General features: G+C 40.7%; 1 non-coding gene across 1 annotated transcript; it reads left to right on the top strand.

The window, feature by feature from the left end:
* The first annotated feature begins 5,198 nt into the window (after positions 1 to 5,198).
* TRNAY-GUA lies at positions 5,199 to 5,270 on the top strand. The gene has a single exon. It is a non-coding gene; the product is annotated as a tRNA-Tyr (tRNA).
* The last annotated feature ends 11,308 nt before the right edge of the window (positions 5,271 to 16,578 follow it).

The following is a 16,578-nucleotide window of genomic DNA, read 5'->3' on the forward strand; positions in this document are numbered from 1 at the left end:
GGCAGGTGGGATGAACTGGGGCTTGGGATTGACATCCACACACTATGGATAGTACGCATAAAACAGATAACCGCTGAGAACAGGCTGTACGGCGGGGAGCCCTGCTCAGCGCTCTGTGGTGACCTCGCTGGGAAGGAAATTCAGAAAAGAGGGGATATGCGTGTTCACATAGCTGATTCGTTTTGCTGTACCCCAGAGGCTGACCCAGCAGTGTAAAACAACTAGACTCCCAATGTTTAAAAAAGAAAACAAACAGTTTCACTTAGGGCCATCCTTGAGTATAAGCAATATACTTAATTCATTAAATTCCCACCGCTCAGTATATATATTTTTAATTATTGTGTGTAATGGAATTGGAAACATTTCTGAAATACCTCACCTGCCTACTAAACTACAGTGGTTGTCTTTGGCTTATGCAATTCTTTGAGTGACGAGCTGAACTAGCTCCTTTTTTTTTTTGTAAGAAACACTATTTTTACTTGAAAGAACAACTGACAGACAACTATGGTTATTCAGACTTTGGTATTTGGCAGAAATTTTCTTGAAAGTGAAAAAAGTGAGACTGTCAGTTCAAGGAACTAAACTGACAGTATTTGCTGCCAGTGATAAAATTTGAGCTTTTGCTAGAAAACTGGAATTTTGGAAGCCTTAGATTGGCCACTAATCAGCTTAAATTAACAACAGTGAAGACGTGTTGATTTTGACGGCAATCAACAAATTATGGAATGATCATATCTATGTAAAACTAGATCTGTCTACAGTGCTATCTTATTATCCACTGAATGTTTCTATTATTAGCTTGTATGAATTCTATGCATATTGTAAAATATTTCTCTTTGCCCTGTACAAGGCGAGAAAAACAAGGTCCCACTTGTTTACAACCTCAGGTGATCCATCCTTTCTTCTGAGCTTCCCTGGTGGCTCAGTGGTAAAGAATCTGCCTGCCAATGAAGGAGGCATGGGTTTGATGCTTGGGGTAGGAATAGCCCTTGGAGAAGGAAATGGCAACACACTCCAGTATTCTTACCCGGAGAATTCCATGAACAGAGGAGCCTGGTGGGCTCCAGTCCACGGGGTTCCAAAAGAGTCAGACATGACTTAGTGACTAAACAACAAAACAAAATCCTTTAAGTGCAGAAAGTAATCTTTGCCGCAGTAATTGGATAAATAATTATCTTAAAAAGTCTATGACTAAGTTTAGATATCTTATTCTTTATTTCAACTTTATCTTGGTATAGAGTATATTTCCACATATTTTTCAACCTCTCCCAACACTAAATGAATTGTCCTAGAATGCTGTATAAAATAATCCTTTCCTGTTATCTGATGTTTCCTTTATTCATATACACTCTTACCCTGTGACGCTGATTTAAAACAGACACTCGTTCTTGCATACTCGCTTATTTTCTGGTGCTTTCTTGAAGAGTTGAATTTATCTTGGCGCGATTAAAGGCATTGAAAGGCTGCAGTCGACAGTTGGCCATATTTACGGCAGTTGCTGCTAGAACAGTGACATTCTGTAGGGTCTTTAACACCACACCTCACACAGCTTCCCTAGGGCATTATGCCTGCTGAGTTAAACTATTATTCATATTAGTTGCTTAGGATTCACAAGTCTTTTAGTAAACATGTGCTTTTCCTGTGGTCTGACAGATGTCAGAGGCATCGCCCTGAGAGTAGGTATACACGGATACAGCAAGATCACTCCTCCTCACTGACCAGAATCTAGAGCAACCACAAAAGCCGCACAATGTTGAACGACACAAACAAAGCCTGGGAAGTGTTCCGGAGGCAGGCAGTGCAGAAGGAACTTGGGGTTCACACACACGGAGGTGAGTCAGACGTTCTCTGGGACGCTTCCATCCGAGGCACATCCTTGAGCAGGGGAGGCTTAGAACTCTCAGAAGGCTTATAACAGGAGCCAAAGGTCAGGGCTACCAAGGCATCATGGACGTGAGGGGCCCAGACTCCAGGAAAAAGGGACACGGCCACCTAAAGCTAACGTTCTGCACTGATGTTCCTTTTTGGCATTTTTGCTTACACCACATACGGCAGGTGGAGAGCCTGAAAAACCAAGCATAAAGCATTAGTTTCAGGCTACATAGCACTGGCATTGGTAGTCATATCACCATGTGAAATAATAATCTGGGTTTAAGCCAGGCTTTCAGTGTGAGCCCATTAAGGTCTACACATCAGGAGAACAGACCCTCTGGAAATAGACAACTCTCATAACCTCTAAAAACTTAGGCAGACATAAGAGAAGTAAATATTTTCTATAGGAGAATGTCTTCCAAAGCTTCAGTAATTGTTCATACACAATAGCTGATATCCAATAAAAAAATAAAATCCAAGAGCCATGCCATAAAACAGGATCATAAAAAGGTTACAGAAAACAGATGATACAGTCACTGGTGTTTCCAAACAGGAATATCATTTTAAATATCTTAAAATGATATCTAGAAAGCTAGATATCAGGCTAGACAATTTCAAAATTAGCTGGAACTAACTTACTTTAAAAATCAAACAGAAGTCCCTGAACTGAAAAAAATGTAATTGAACCCAATAGACTGTGATAAATTAGATAAAAGGGAAGAGAATGATTCAATTTTAAGATAAGTAAAATATCAGACAAACTCAGAAAGAGAAAATACAGAAAAGGACATAAGAGATAAGAGGTGGAAAAGTACAAGAATATATTCCAAGAATAATAGATGAAAGAGAATGAGTCAGAAATGGCATTTGAAGAAATACTGGCTGATAATTTCCCTAAAATGATTAAATACATTAATCCACATATTCAATAGTTTAGCAGCATTATTTTTAATTGTCAAGATATGGAAGCAACCTAGGTATCTATCAGCAGATGAATGGATAAGGAAGAGGTCCATCTACATACAGTGGAACACTACTTAGCCATTTAAAAAGAATGAACTTTTGTCATTTGCAACAGCAGGGATGGACCAGAGGGTATCATGCTAAGTGAAATAAATCAGACAAAAAGACAAACGCTATATGGTATCACTTATACGTGGATACTAAAAAACACAACAAACCAGTGAACATAACAAAAAAGAACACAGACTCATAGACACAGAGAACCAATTAGTGGTTACCAGTGGAGAAGAGGAAAATGGGGGAGAGGCAACTAGGGGTAGGAGATTAAGATGTACAAACAGTTATGTATAAAATAAGCTACCAGGATATATTGTACAACATAGGGAATATTTCATAATAGCTATAAATGGAGTAAAACCTTTAAAAACCATGAATTACTTACACCATACACCTATAACTCATACTATTATACATCAACTGTACTTCGATTAAAAAAAAAAAATTTAACAAACTCCAAACAAGATGAATAGGGGTTCTTGGCAAGAATAGAATCCAAGTTGGAAGCACTAAGCTTAAGAAATAAAGCACAAAAGGAGAGTAATTGTATGGATAAGTGTAAATAAATATTGACTTCAGTAATGGCATGTGGGAGTCAAGATATACTTAAAAACATGTGATGGAATAACACTGAACAAAAAAGAAGAGAAATAATGAACAGGCTCCTGATGTCCTTGCATTGTCCAAAAAGTGAGAAGCACTAATTCTTTATTATAGATGCAGGTTGTACTCTGAAAATTAACAGAGTGGTAGAATTACGTACAATTAACAAGCTAAGAGAGGAGGAAAACAAAGAAGTATCTGATCGCTAAAAGAAAAGCAAAACATGGCAACTATGTATTGAATAGTGACAGATTTTATCTTCTTGGGCTCCAAAATCACTGTGAATGGTGACTGCAGTGCAGCCATGAAATTAAAAGAAGCTTGCTCCTTGGAAGAAAGGCTATGACAATCCTAGACAGCATATTTAAAAGCAGAGATATCACGTTGCCGACAAAGGCCCATGTAGTCAAGGCTAGGATTTCTCCAGTACCCATGTATGGATGTGAGAGTTGGACCACAAGGAAGGGTGAGAGCCAGGGAAGCGATGCTTTTGAACTGTGGTGCTGGAGAGCCCCTTGGACAGCAAGGGGTCAAACCAGTCCATCCTAAAGGAAAGCAACCCTAAATGTCTATTGGAAGGACTGATGCTGAAGCTAAGCTCTAGTACTTTGGCCACCTGACGGGAAGAGCTGACTCATGGGAAAAGACTCTGCTGCGGGGAAAAATTGAAGGCAAAAGGAGAAGAGGGCAATAGAGGATTAGATGGCTGAATGGCATCACCGACTCAATGGACATAAGTTTGCGCAAACTTATGTCCATTGGAGATAATGAAGGACCTTATAGGATAGTGGAGATAATGAAGGGAGATAGTGAAGGACAGGGAAACCTGGCATGCTGCAGGCAATGGGGTGGCGAAGAGTTGGACACAACTTAGCAACTGAACAACAATACCTTAACAGCACCAAAATAAATACATAACGCACCAAACTGGAAATAGAACGTTGAAAACCTGGAAGTAATCCATCAGTGATAATGGATAATCAAATTAGGTATATACATAATATAAATTATATAACAGTGGAAATGAAAATGATAAAGATCAATGTTGAGAAAAGTTGTCTGACTCAGAAGATCCCATTTGTCTAAGATTTTTTTTTAAAGTAAAATTAATATGTGAGCTACAAAGTAAAACAGTGATTATCTTTGTGCAGAAGTAATTACAGAGAGGTCCTTAGAAAATTTCTGAGGCACCAGTATGTTCTATATTTTAATATGAGTCATGGTTTCATGGTCTTATCTTATAAAATTTCATCAAACTTATTTGTGATTTTGTGCAATTGTCTGCAACTACTCTATGCTACAGTTAAAAACAAGAAACTTCCCTGGAAAAGAAATTGGTGGTATATCTCTAAATACCTTACATTCCTTCAAAGTATTGCTCAAAATAGTAAGAATTTCTGTTGTGGATAGCAGCTCTCTGCAGGATAATCTGTTTTTTCCTGCTTGTTTATCTTATCACTCACACAGGTTCTGTTAATACCATTTATTGTCTGGCAGACCAGAACCTCCTTATACCTCTTTAATTTTAAAAACTGTCATCATAAGGGAAAATACATTTACAATCTTTTAAAAGATGGTAATTGTTTGGTTTATCTGACAAGTTAGGATATATTTATTGTTCACAGTGAATGATGATGATCATGAAGATCAGATAGCAACTTGTTAAAAAAATAACTTATCGAGCACTTAGTATATATTGGGCTTCCCTGGTGGCTCAGATGGTAAAGCGTCTGCCTGTAATGTGGGAGACCTAGGTTCAATCCCTGGGTAGGGAAGATCCCCTGGAGAAGGAAATGGCTACCCACTCCAGTACTCTTGCCTGGAAAATTCCATGGATGGAGGAGCCTGGTAGGCTACAGTCCATGGGGCCGCAAAGAATCAGACACGACTGAGCAACTTCACTGGTTCACTGGTAGTTTATAATACAAGTGTTCAAATCACCTTCATATATTAACTTGTTATCCTTGCAACCATCCAATGACATAAGAACATGCTTGGAAAGATGTCAGTGGTCCTGCTACTTGCTAGTTTTGTTTTTTAATTTGTATTGGACTGGAATTGATTCAGGAGAAGGGGATGACAGAGAATGAGATGGTCGGATGGCATCACCAACTCAATGGACATGAGTTTGAACAGAGTCCAGGCGCTGGTGACGGACAGGGAAGCCTGGCACGCTGCAGCCTGGGATGGATCGCCAAGAGTCAGACACGACTGAGCGACTGAACAGAGGAGACAGTTGATTTACAGTGTGGAGTCAGTTTCAGGGGTACAGCAAGGTGAATCAGCTACACATACACACACATCCACTATTTCTTTTAGACTCTTTTCCCATGAAGGCCATGATCCGTGTGCTGAGCAGGGTTCCCTGTGCCCTAGAGTAGGTCCGTATTACTTACCTCTCTTATACGTAGCAGCGCCTGCATGTCAGTTCCCATCTCTAATTTATCCCTCCTCCCACCCACTTACCCTCTGCTAATCACAAGTTTTCTATATCCATGATTCTGCTTCTGTTTTATAAATAAATTCATTTTTACACCCTTTTTTAAGATTCCATGTATAAATGATATCATACGATATCTGTCTTTCTGTGTCTGACTGACTTCACTCAGGATGACAGTCTCTAGCTCTATCCATGTTGTTGCAAATTACATTATTCTGTTCTTTCTTATGGCTGAGTAATATTCCATTGTGTATATACGCCAGCACGTCTTCTTTATCCATTCATATTTCAATGCATATTTAGGTTACTTCCATGTCCTGGCTACTGTAAATAGTGCTAAAATAGTGCTAAAACCATGCAAGTCTCCTTTTGAATCATGGTTTCCTCCAGGCACATGCCAAGGAGTGGGATTGCTGAGTCATATGGGAGTTCGATTTTTAGGTTTTTAAGGAACCTCCATATCGTTCGCCCTAGTAGAACATTTACATTTACATTCCCACAAACAGTGTAGGAGGATTCCCTTTTCTCCACACCCTCTCTAGCATGTACTGTTTGTAGATTTTTTGATGATAGTCATTCTGGCCCGTGTGAGGTGATAACTCATTATAGATGTGATTTGCATTTCTCTGTTAATTAGTGATGTTGAGCATCTTTTCATGTGCTATTTGGCCATCTGTATGTCTTCTTTGGAGAAATGTCTATTTAGCTTTTCTGCCCATTTTTTGATTTGGTTATTTTTTTACATAGTTTTGTATTGATTTAATGTATTTAGGACATTTGAAAAATATAAAAAAATGATGTATAACACTAAGTAAGAAATGTATTTCTATCACAAAAATGATTTTACCAATGTAAAAGTTGTTTTCTGAAACCCCTTTTAATTTTTTTATTCTACAGTCAATTTAACAATGCTTTCCCCTGAATACAGGAGTTCCTTAATTTGTTTTTCTCTTGCTATCCTCTTTATATCTTCCTGGGTATATCAATTTCTCTTTCGTCTTGTGACAGAGAAAGCATTTATAAATTACAGGGATTTTTCATTTTGTAGCTATAGATTACGATATGGTCATGTTCTAAACCTCATTAAAATTGTCAGCTGTTTCCCCTCCTCCACTCCCCAAGTTCTATTGAGAAAACCTATTGCTTAACAAAGCAAGCCACGGTGTCTCTGTTATATAATAACCTTTGCCCAAGTGAAATGTTTGCTCTCTGAAAGTACAAAGGAATAAACAAGGGCTTTTAATCAAGGCATTAAACTTAGTATAATTAGATGATTGTGGCTCCCTGGCATTGAGGACAGATGGGAGAAAAGCCATTAGTAAGTCCGTGGCCATTATCACTAATCATTACCTCCTCATCTTTCTCTTGCCATCAGTAATGGGAATTCCCCAGTGGTGACCCTTAGTAATTTTACCTGCGCAGTGCCCTTCCGTGTTCTTTTTCTCCTGATCACTTTTTACATTTATTCTTTTTTAACTTACTGCTCACATGCTTACTGGAGTACAGCCAGTTACCAGTGTTGTGACAGCTTCAGGTGGACGGCAGGGACTCAGTCATATGGACATGTGTCCACTCTCCCCCAAACGCCCACCAATCCAGGCTGCCACAACACACTTGGGCAGAGTTCCCTGTTCTATGAGGTAGGACCTTGTTGGAGATCCATTTTCAATAAAGCAGTGTATAAATGTCAGGTCCTGACCATTTTTTAATTACTTTTTTTTCCATTTGCTTTTATTAGTTGGAGGCTAATTACTTTACAATATTGTAGTGGTTTTTGCCATACATTGACATGAATCAGCCATGGATTTACATGTGTTCCCCATCCCGATCCCCCCTCCCGCCTCCTTCTCCACCCGATCCCTCTGGGTCTTCCCAGTGCACCAGGCCCGAGCACTTGTCTCATGCATCCAACCTGGGCTGGTGATCTGTTTCACCCTTGATAATATACATGTTTCAATGCTGTTCTCTCTAAACATCTCACCCTCGCCTTCTCCCACAGAGTCCAAAAGTCTGTTCTGTATATCTGTGTCTCTTTTTCTGTTTTGCATATAGGGTTATCGTTACCATCTTTTTAAATTCCATATATATGCATTAGTATACTGTATCGGTGTTTATCTTTCTGGCTTACTTCACTCTGTATAATAGGCTCCAGTTTCATCCATCTCATTAGAACTGATTCAAATGAATTCTTTTTAATGGCTGAGTAATACTCCATGGTGTATATGTACCACAGCTTCCTTATCCATTCGTCTGCTGATGGGCATCTAGGTTGCTTCCATGTCCTGGCTATTATAAACAGTGCTGCGATGAACATTGGGGTGCACGTGTCTCTTTCAGATCTGGTTTCCTTGGTGTGTATGCCCAGAAGTGGGATTGCTGGGTCATATGGCAGTTCTATTCCCAGTTTTTTAAGAAATCTCCACACTGTTCTCCATAGCGGCTGTACTAGTTTGCATTCCCACCAACAGTGTAAGAGGGTTCCCTTTTCTCCACACCCTCTCCAGCATTTACTGCTTGTAGACTTTTGGATAGCAGCCATTCTGACTGGCATGTAATGGGACCTCATTGAGGTTTTGATTTGCATTTCTCTGATAATGAGTGATGTTGAGCATCTTTTCATGTGTTTGTTAGCCATCTGTATGTCTTCTTTGGAGAAATGTCTGTTTAGACCTTTGGCCCATTTTTTGACTGGGTCATTTATTTTTCTGGAATTGAGCTGCAGGAGTTGCTTGTATATTTTTGAGATTATTCCTTTGTTTGTTTCTTCATTTGCTATTATTTTCTCCCATTCTGAAGGTAAATGCTAATGAGTATGAAATGGGAAATTAACTGATCATTTTTTTTAAATATTCTTGCCAGACTTCTGTCCACTCTTAGTGGTCTCTAATCCTCCCCTGCCCCCTTTTTCATACGTCACTGTGAACTGACTTAAATCATCTGATTATGTGCATGATGAACTGAATTCTGGAAATAGTTTTGCACCTGTTGTCATCTCTTTCCTTAAAGATGTGACTACATTTCATGAATGGAGCACTTAATGGTTGTTAAGGAAACCAGAATTTACTGCCACGTAAAGAAAGACCTATTGCACATCACTGCTTCCTCTAAATTGTTGTCATTTTGCTCTGTTAGAAGATGGTGGGGGAGGCATTGTTGAGCTTGAGAAATATTTAACTATTCCAGGAAAAGCATTCATAGACATGCTGAGACACTGACTCTCCAAAACCCAACTTGCAAAACTGATTCCAAACAATAGAACATTCAAGCACCTGAATCCTTCTGTTTAGCCAATGAGATTTGCGCTGGGACAATACCAATAAACACTCAGACACTATCTACAGGAATCAATATTGGAAAATGAGAAATAAAGAAGAATGTTAATTAGTGAATGCATTAAAGTTCCAAAAATGAGTCTGCCCTGGTAAGAAATTAAGATGGGGATTCTTGCTTTTTTCTGGCCACAGAGCAGAGCATATGGAACTTCCCTGACTGGGGATCAAAACCATGCCCACTGCAGGGGAAGCACAGAATTTTAGCCACTGTACCCCCAGGGAAGTCCCAAAGTACAGGTTCTGAGTTCGATGACATAACTGACAATAATAGCTTGTATTTACCAAGTGCTTATTTGATTGATCGAGTCTATGTGCTGACTCTCTGTGACCCCATGGACTGTAGCCCACCAGACTCCTCTGTCCATGGCATTTCTCAGCCAAGAATACTGGTGTGGGTTGCCATTTCCTACTCTATGGGATCTTCCTGACTTAGAGACCAAATCTGAGTAGGCTAAGCACTTTATATGTTTTATATCATTTATTCCTCACACCTCCAAAAAAATGGTATAAATTCTTATTTTGTTACCATTTTCTTGATAAGGCAACAAAACAACAAGAAGAGGAGATATCTTGCTCCAGGTCACTCAATTAGTAAAAGTCAGAGACAGGTGTAGACTCAGAGATATTCGACTCCAGAAGCCCATCTGGCTACCATTATTTTATTCTGCCTCCTTCTGAGATTTTGAGTATCCTTTTCAACTCTTACCTAATTCCGAGCTGCCAAAACAGAGAACTGCATTACAGTTGTGCTAAAAGCTCCCTTGAGAATTTTTTTTTTAATCATATATTTAAAGCGGAAACAGGTAGCCTGGATCTTTGTTTTTCCAGCCGTGTATGACTTCTTGGGTCCAGGCCCAGAATAGGCATAAATGAGTTTCACCAGGGTTAGAATTTGCAGGGGAGATGTAGGAAGGTTTTGCCTGGGGAGAAAGTTGAAAGAGTTTTGAGATCTGCAAGCTAAGCTGTTTGAGAAGGAGAGTAAGGTGAATGGGCTGATGGAGAAATAGTGATGGGACCAGGGGTTAATGCATGTAAATGGTGAAAATACCGAGAATCTTGCCAGCTATAATCAAGGCTTTGATTATGTGGATCACAATAAACTGTGGAAAATTCTGAAAGTGATGGGAATACCAGACCACCTGACCTGCCTCTTGAGAAACCTGTATGCAGGTCAGGAAGCAACAATTAGAACTGGACACGGAACAACAGACTGGTTCCAAATAGGAAAAGGAATACGTCAGGCTGTATATTGTCACCCCGCTTATTTAACTTATATGCAGAGTACATCATGAGAAACGCTGGGCTGGAGGAAGCACAAGCTAGAATCAAGATTGCCAAGAGAAATATCAATAATCTCAGATACACAGATGATACCACCCTTATGGCAGAAAGTGAAGATGAACTAAAGAGCCTCTTGATGAAAGTGAAAGAGGAGAGTGAAAAAGTTGGCTTAAAGCTCAACATGCAGAAAACTAAGATCATGGCATCCAGTCCCATCACTGCAGGGCAAATAGATGAGGAAACAGTGACTGACTTTATTTTTCTGGGCTCCAAAATCACTGCAGATGGTGACTGCACCCATGAATTTAAAAGACGCTTACTTCTTGGGAGAAAAGTTATGACCAACCTAGGCAGCATATTAAAAAGCAGAGACGTTCCTTTGCCAACAAAGGTCTGTCTAGTCAAAGCTATACTTTTTCCAGTGGTCGGGTATGGATGTGAGAGTTGGACTGTGAAGAAAGCTGAGGCTGAAGAATTGATGCTTTTGAACTGTGGTGTTGGAGAAGACTCTTGAGAGTCCCTTGGACTGCAAGGAGATCCAACCAGTCCATCCTAAAGGAGATCAGTCCTGGGTGTTCATTGGAAGGACTGATGCTGAAGCTGAACCTCCAATACTTTGGCCACCTGATGCGAAGAGCTGACTCATTGGAAAAGACCCTGATGCTGGGAAAGACTGAAGGCAGGAGGAGAAGGGGACGACAGAGAATGAGATGGTTAGATGGCATCACTGACTCGATGGACATGAGTTTGAGTAAACTCCGGGAGTTGGTGATGGACAGGGAAGCCTGGCGTGCTGCGATTCATGGGGTCACAAAGAGTTGGACTGACTGAACTGATGATCAAGTCCAACAAAGAGTTGGACTGACTGAGTGACACTGACTGAACTGACGATCAAGGTGTTGTTGTTCAGCTGCTAAGTTGTCGCCCTGTGGACTATAGCCCTCCAGGCTCCTCCATCCATTGCATTTCCCAGGCAAGAATACTGACGTGGGTTGCCCTTTCCTCCTCCAGGGGATCTTCCTGGACCAGGGATTAAACCCATGTCTCCTGCGCTGGCACAGGCAGATTCTTTGACACTGAGACACCTGAGAAAGTCAGGGCTTCTCTGCACATTTGTCAACTCCTTTGTCCGTCAACAATCACTATTTCCTTCTCTCAAAAGAACTTTATTTAGAGAAATGCCAGATGTTCTTTTCTACACCACCCCTACTGTTTATGAAGTTTTATGACATGTTTCCTCAAGCTCATTGTTACTGACATTTGGGGCCAGATCATTCCATATTAGGGAGGACAGGCCTGTGCATTGCAGGGTGTTTAGCCATATCCATGGCCTGGACCTGCTAGATGTCCATGGTACCAGCCCCTACCCCAGCTGTGACAAAAGGTCCAAAATGCCCCTAGACACTGATAAACGCTGCCCTCCACACCACAGGCAAAGTCCTTTCCTTGTTCACGGCCCCTTGGATAGATCCAGTAGGTTTTGGAAGGGACATCCATGGACATTCTTCAAGCTGAGGATGCAGCTGACTCATCTATGAGTCAGTCCATCCCTGTCATTTATGCATTTATCAATAGAGTTTGAACTGCAGGCCAGGGAGTTGCAGAGTCAGACACAACTTAGCAACTGAACAACAACAACAGAGTCCAGCCCAGTAACTGTCATACTGTAAATACTAAGTCCTGGCTACATTTTTAATATAGGAATTGTATTAAGTATACATCAGAATGAAGGTGTGGATAAGTTGACATTAAAATGGAAGGAACATATTTATCTACCATACCAAGCTTCCTGATCAAAGGTCAGTTAAAACACAGATTCCTCTGTGCAGGAGAGGCAGACCTCTTAAGTAGCTTTGGTTACCTGTCAGAATTACCCATCCCAGAGCTGTGGGAGGCATACATACAATGTTATTCCCAAACCATCGTACCAGTTCCCATGATTCAGAGAAGAGCAGCTGTCCATCTGAACAGCTGTTAGTGTTTCTGGACAGAATCTGGAGGGGAGGGAGAGAAGTTGGTTTGACTCGTTGCCACATGTGTGTATTCCTATCCTGGAGACTTGAGTTTAAAGCAGGAACTGTGGTAAATGAAACCACAGTTTAGACGGGCTTTACACCCACCTCAGAGCTAACTGGTTGTTTAGCAATTAGTTGATGGGAGATGACCAGAATACACCTTGAAATATCATTACACTTACTGATTATGCATACCCTTCCCCCACTCCATTCTTGGATTGATTGGCTGAATTATCATGAAAATTGAGCCAAACATTCCTTCCCTCCTGCTCAAGAATTTTGTACAATGTCTCTCTAGTCAGAAAGTGACTGGGTACTTGATCAATGTTCAAGGGACAGGGAGAGGAGGAAGAAAGCCATCAGATTCGTTATCATGAGTCACACTTGATGTGAGCTCTGCTCTTTTTCAGCAGTTAAGAAATTAGAACAGATTTCTTTTTTCTAAAGAAGACAGGCTGAAACGTTTGCAGCTTTTGAAAGGTAATCTAACACTGTCAAGCTTATGACGTGTCAGGATTCAGCACAGGCATTTTGTTTTTATAATACAAAGATCAGAGAGTCAGGCAAGTTTTGGCAAAACAACAACAGGAAGAGTCCCTGTCTCTAGAGAGAGCTGCCAAACTTCAAAGTAATTTACATCAACAGTGTAATCGCCCCCTACGAAAAGCACCCCCCTCTGCAAAGCTAGTTACTAAAGCACTTGCTCAATCATAAAAATGTTGTGAGGAAAGTGGAACTGAATACCTTAGATAAGTGATGATCTGAGATATAGAAACCCATCTGATAGAGTCTTGAGATTTGGTTCTCTTTGAAAACAAATGAAAAAGGCATACTTTCAGTTTCCCAGGGTCTAGTGTGCTGAAAAGTTAACACTATCTCAGTAAAATGTGACTCATCTAGTGTTGAAACTCAAAGAATTACAGAAAGGACTTGTAAAGGACTGTATATTGAACAAGAAAACACCAAACTCCATAGGACTTGCATCTTGAATTTGTTTAGAAACGACACTCTAATGTAGACTCAAACTCCATTCAAACTCTATGTAAATAACCTCCCATTACCTAACTAGTAAAAGTCACTTGCATGCCCAAGTTCTAGTAGGCATGTAGGGAAAGTAAATACTTTTAGATTTTGTTGTTTTAGGATAACATTACTTTGTAGATTCAGAATTTCAAATACATTTAAACCCGAGGTGGCTCATCTTCTTGTTACTGTGCGTCAGTGCTACAGAAAGAAATGGAAACCGGGTTGGAAAACAGCAGCCAGGATGAAAATCATTTCTAGGCAGAGTGCTTTTCCCTTCTGTGCCTTGAATGAATCCCACACCTCCATCACGAGATATTCACTATCTTTTATGATTTTTCTCTCCTGGCTCCAAGAAACCCGTTCAGTGTGGTTCCTATTCAAGTTCCATAATCAAACCTATTCAAGCTCCCTTTTCCAGAGACATGTTTATATTCTAGATCCATCCTGCCCTCTTTTCTTTCCTCCCCATCCAAATTAAATCCTATTTTACCATCTCCCAGCCTCCCAAGGCAACACTAGATAATTTGATAATTCTAGTGGCTGACTATTTTGGGGAGCTCCAAAATCGCTGCAGATGGTGATTGCAGCCATGAAATTAAAAGACCCTTACTCCCTGGAAGGAAAGTTATGACCAACCTAGACAGCATATTAAAAAGCAGAGATATTATTTTGTCAACAAAGGTCCATCTAGTCAAGGCTATGGTTTTTCCAGTGGTCATGTATGGATGTGAGAGTTGGACTATAAAGAAAGCTTAACACTGAAGAACTGATGCTTTTGAATGTGGTGTTGGAGAAGATTCTTGAGAGTCCCTTGGACTGCAAGGAGATCCAATCAGTCCATCCTAAAGGAGATCAGCCCTGGGTGTTCATTGGAAGGACTGATGTTGAAGCTGAAACTCCAATACTTTGGCCACCTCATGCGAAGGGCTGGCTCATTTGAAAAGACCCTGATGCTGGGAGGGATTGAGAGCAGGAGGAGAAGGGGACGACAGAAGATGAGATGGTTGGATGGCATCGCCGACTCAATGGACACGGGTTTGGGTAAACTCTGGGAGTTGGTGATGGACAGGGAGACCTGGTGTGCTGTAGTCCATGGGGTCGCAAAGTGTCGGACACGACTAAGCGACTGAACTGAATCTGTGTATCAATTTCTTAGCATGAAAATAGTTATCAAGCATTTCTTTTGTTCAGCTAATAATATAGTGAGCTGTCTTTTAAATTGGTGTTTACTCTTACTTGAGGACCCTTAGCAACCAGGACCTGAAGTATTAGATATACAATCTAATGAATAAGAGGCTGCTTGGTATGAATCCTGGTTCTGTGGTGTTAACTGCATGACTTTGAGGCATTACTGCATCTCTCTGGATTTCAGTTTCCTCATCAGTGAAATCAGATGGCCATAGAATGCCCATCATAAAGGGCGGCTTCATGGAAATAACTCATGTAAGATATTTATCATGGGAAGTGACCATGCTGCTGCTGCTAAGTCGCTTCAGTCGTGTCCGACTCTGTGCGACCCCATAGACGGCAGCCCACCAGGCTCCGCTGTCCCTGGGATTCTCCAGCAAAAACACTGGAATGGGGTGCCATTTCCTTCTTCAATGCATGAAAGTGAAAAGTAGAAGTGAAGTCCCTCAGTCGTGTCTGACTCTTCGCAACCCCATGGACTGCAGCCTACAAGGCTCCTCCGTCCATGAGATTTTCCAGGCAAGAGTACTGGAGTGGGTTTCCATAAATATACATCATAACAAACATAAAATATACACTAAACAATATACATGGTTAACTAAAATACACTAAATATTAATTAGTCTTTATAATCTGAAGAACTAGGTCATTAATGCTGGTCTCTATTAGTACATCATGTGAAATGCCGGGCTGGATGAAGCAGCTGGAATCAAGATTGCCGGGAGAAATATCAGTAACCTCAGATACACAGACACCACCCTTATGGCAGAAAGTGAAGAGGAACTGAAGAGCCTCTTGATGAAAGTGAAAGAGGAGGGATAAAAAGTTGGCTTAAAAACTCAGCATTCAAAAAACTAAGATCATGGCATCCGGTCCCATTACTTCCTGGCAAATAGATGGGGAAACAATGGAAACAGTGACAGACTTTATTTTTGGGGGCTCCAAAATCACTGCAGATGGTGACTGCAGCCATGAAATTAAAAGACACTCCTTGGAAGACAAGTTATTACCAACCTAGACAGCATATAAAAAGCAGAGACATTATTTTGCCAACAAAGGTCCATTGAGTCAAAGCTATGGTTTTTCCAGGAGTCATGTATGTATGTGAGAGTTGGATTACAAAGAAAGCTGAACGCCAAAGAATTGATGCTTTTGAACTGTGGTGTTGGAACAGACTCTTGAGAGTCCCTAGGACTGCAAGGAGTTCCAACCAGTCAATCCTAAAAGAAATAAGTCCTGCATATTCATTGAAAGGACTGATACTAGAGCTTCATTCAATACTTTGGCCACCTGATGCAAAGATCTGACTCATTAGAAAAGACCCTGATGCTGGGAAAGATTGAAGGCGGGAGGAGAAGGGGACGACAGAGGATGAGATGGTTGGATCACCGACTCAATGCACAGGAGTTTGAGCAAGCTCTGGGAGCTGGTCATGGACAGGGAAGCCTGGCGTCCTGCAGTCCATGGGGTCACAAAGACTTGGACACGACTGAGCAACTGAGCTGAGCTGATGACTGACAATTCAGAGACTATTTTTGCAAAGGGGATAGTTCATAGTTTTCTCCATTTCATAAGTTATGATAAATTTCTCAGCTCTGTAGAAGAATGGTCTCAGCTATGATCTCCAGAAATACATAGTAGTAACAAACTGGGATAAACAAGATTATTTGAACAACCAACCAAGTCGGGCTTCAGTGCCCATAATTCCAAGAGCAACCATCATATGACATTGTACAAATAGAGCTTAAAATCATGGTAAAGACAAATACTTAAAGATATATAGATCTCTTCTGCCTTATAT

Source organism: Cervus elaphus, chromosome 5, assembly GCF_910594005.1.
Source record: "Cervus elaphus chromosome 5, mCerEla1.1, whole genome shotgun sequence".
Classification (NCBI taxonomy): Eukaryota; Metazoa; Chordata; class Mammalia; order Artiodactyla; family Cervidae; genus Cervus; species Cervus elaphus.